The 2500-nt window shown below is 38.6% G+C and overlaps 1 protein-coding gene and 1 long non-coding RNA gene across 3 annotated transcripts in view; both read left to right on the forward strand.

Moving 5' to 3' along the window:
* Positions 1–2500, forward strand: part of LOC147838686 (uncharacterized) — a 1589207-nt gene that overhangs the window by 1212506 nt on the left and 374201 nt on the right. The gene's annotated exons all lie outside the window — the stretch shown is intronic.
* LOC101884074 (synaptic vesicle glycoprotein 2C) overlaps positions 1–2500 on the forward strand; it is a 99304-nt gene that overhangs the window by 71652 nt on the left and 25152 nt on the right. The gene's annotated exons all lie outside the window — the stretch shown is intronic.

Raw genomic sequence — 2500 nt, forward strand, 5'->3', positions numbered from 1 at the left:
TTACTGTGTTCTGTGTTTTTCTGTGTTCTATTCTACTACTGTGTGTCATTCTATCCTGTTCTGTTCTGTTACTGTTCCATTCTCTTTTGTTCTGTTACTGTGTTCCATTCAATTTTGTTCCATTCTGTCACTGTGTTCCATTCTGTTCTGTTACTGTGTTCTATTCGGTTTTACTGTGTTCCATTCTAATTTGTTCCATTGTGTCACTGTTCCATTCTGTTACTGTGTTCCATTCTTTTACTGAGTTCCATTCTGTTCTGCTCTGTTTCATTCTTTTACTGTGCTCTGTTCTGTTACTGTGTTCCATTCTGTTACTGTATTCCATTATTTTTATTCCATTCTATTACTGTGTTCCGTTCTGTTACTGTGTTCCATTCTTTTATACTCTGTTTTGTTACTGTTCCATTCTGTTTTGTCACTGTGTTCCATTTTGTTACTGTTCCGTTCTGTTACTGTGTTCCATTCCCTTTTATTCCATTCTGTTACTAAGTTTCCTTTTGTTACTGTGTTCCATTCTGTTATACTTTATTCTGTTACTGTGTTCCTTTCCATTTTATTCCATTCTGTTACTATGTTCCATTCCATTTTATTCCATTCTGTTACTGTCTATTCATTTATTCTCAGTTTTGTTCTGTACATGTTGCCATTCTGTTCTGTCACTGTGTTCAATTTTTGTTACTGTGTTTCGTTCTGTTACTGTGTTCCATTCCATTTTGTTCCGTTCTGTTCCTGTGTTCCATTCTGTTATACTCTGTTCTGTTGCTATGTTCCATTCTGTTTTGTCACTGTGTTCCATTCTCCTATACTCTGTTCTGTTGCTATGTTCCATTCTGTTTTGTCACTGTGTTCCATTCTCCTATACTCTGTTCTGTTGCTGTGTTCCATTCTGTTTTGTCACTGTGCTCCATTCTGTTACTGTGTTCCATTCTGTTATACTCTGTTCTGTTGCTGTGTTCCATTCTGTTACTGTTCTATACTTTTACTGCGTTTCATTCTCTTCTGTTCTTTTACTGTGTTCCATTCTGTTACTGTGTTCCATTCTCTTCTATTCTTTTACTCTGTTCCATTCTGTTACTGTGTTCCATTCTTTTCTGTTCTGTTACTGTGTTCCATTCTGTCACCGTTCCATACTTTTTCAGTTCTGTTACTGTGTTCCATTCTGTTACTATGCTCTGTTCTGTTTTTTTTACAGTTCTGATCTGTTACTCTGTTCTGTTCTGTTATTGTGTTCCATTAAATTTTGTTCCGTTTTGTTACTGTTCCATGCTGTTCTGTTACTGTGTTCTGTTCTGTTACTGTAATCTATTACATTTTGTTCCATTCTATTTTACTTTGTTCGTTTCTGTTCAGTTGCTTTTTTGTTTTATTGTGTTCTGTTCCATTCTATTCAGTTTGACTAGGTTGTATTCACCGATCTATAATAGAGAACTGAATTGCTCATGATTATAAAAAAAAGCGAAGCCACCACGCTATTGAGGAGACAAATAATTTATATTATTATTGTTATTTTTTATTTATATTTAGTTTGATTTAGAGTAATTTGCATGGCTTTAGTTCACACTATTGGCAAAGAAGTTACTGTACAATATCCTCCAATTAAGTTCTCTTCTGTAGCACTCAAGAGACTCTGACACTCTCTGTGTTTCTCTGTGTTAATCTGGTTCTGAGTCTCTGGCACTGTAATGAACTGTTGTCCCTATAATCACAGTGGTTTAGGCCTCTGTCTTGCGGTGGTTAGGCCCAGAGGCGGAGCTATGCGAGGGGGACCAGTCACTGTTAATCACTGTATTTACTGGAGCTTTAGTTTGGATGGACGTGCTCAGAGACAGAGCTCTATAGGAGGACTCAATCCAGGCTCAACTGGCATTTCTGTGTGGAGTTTGCATGTTCTCCCCGTGTTGGAGTGGGTTTCCTCTGGGTGCTCCGGTTTCCCCCCACAGTCCAAACACATGCGCTATAGGTGAATTAAATAAACTACATTGGCCATGTTTGTGTGTGTGTGTGTGTGTGAATGTGAGTGTGTATGGGTGTCCCAGTACTGTGTTGCAGCTGGAAGGGCATCCTCAGTGTAAAACATATGCTGGATAACTTAGTCTGTATATTAGAGGTTGCCACAGTGGAATGAACCACCAACTGTTCCAGCATATGTTTTACGCAGCGGATGCCCTTTCAGCCAAGTACTGGAAACACCCATACACACTCATATACACACACACACACACACTCATAGACTACGGCCAATTTAGTTCATCTAATCCTATGTGTTTGGACTGTGGGGGAAACCGGAGCACCCAGAGGAAACCCACACCAACACATGGAGAACATGCAAACTCCACACACAAATAACAACAAGCCCTGCTGAGGCTCGAACCAGTGATCTTCTTACTGTGAGGCGACAGTGCTAACCTATGAGCCATTATGCCACCATTTAATATCTATATGTCATTTTAATAATTGTTTTTTAAATGTTAGAACAGCCTCACCTCTAATATTATTTATA

The sequence above is a fragment of the Danio rerio genome, chromosome 21 (assembly GCF_052040795.2).
Source record: "Danio rerio strain M-AB ecotype USA chromosome 21, GRCz13ab, whole genome shotgun sequence".
Lineage (NCBI taxonomy): Eukaryota > Metazoa > Chordata > Actinopteri > Cypriniformes > Danionidae > Danio > Danio rerio.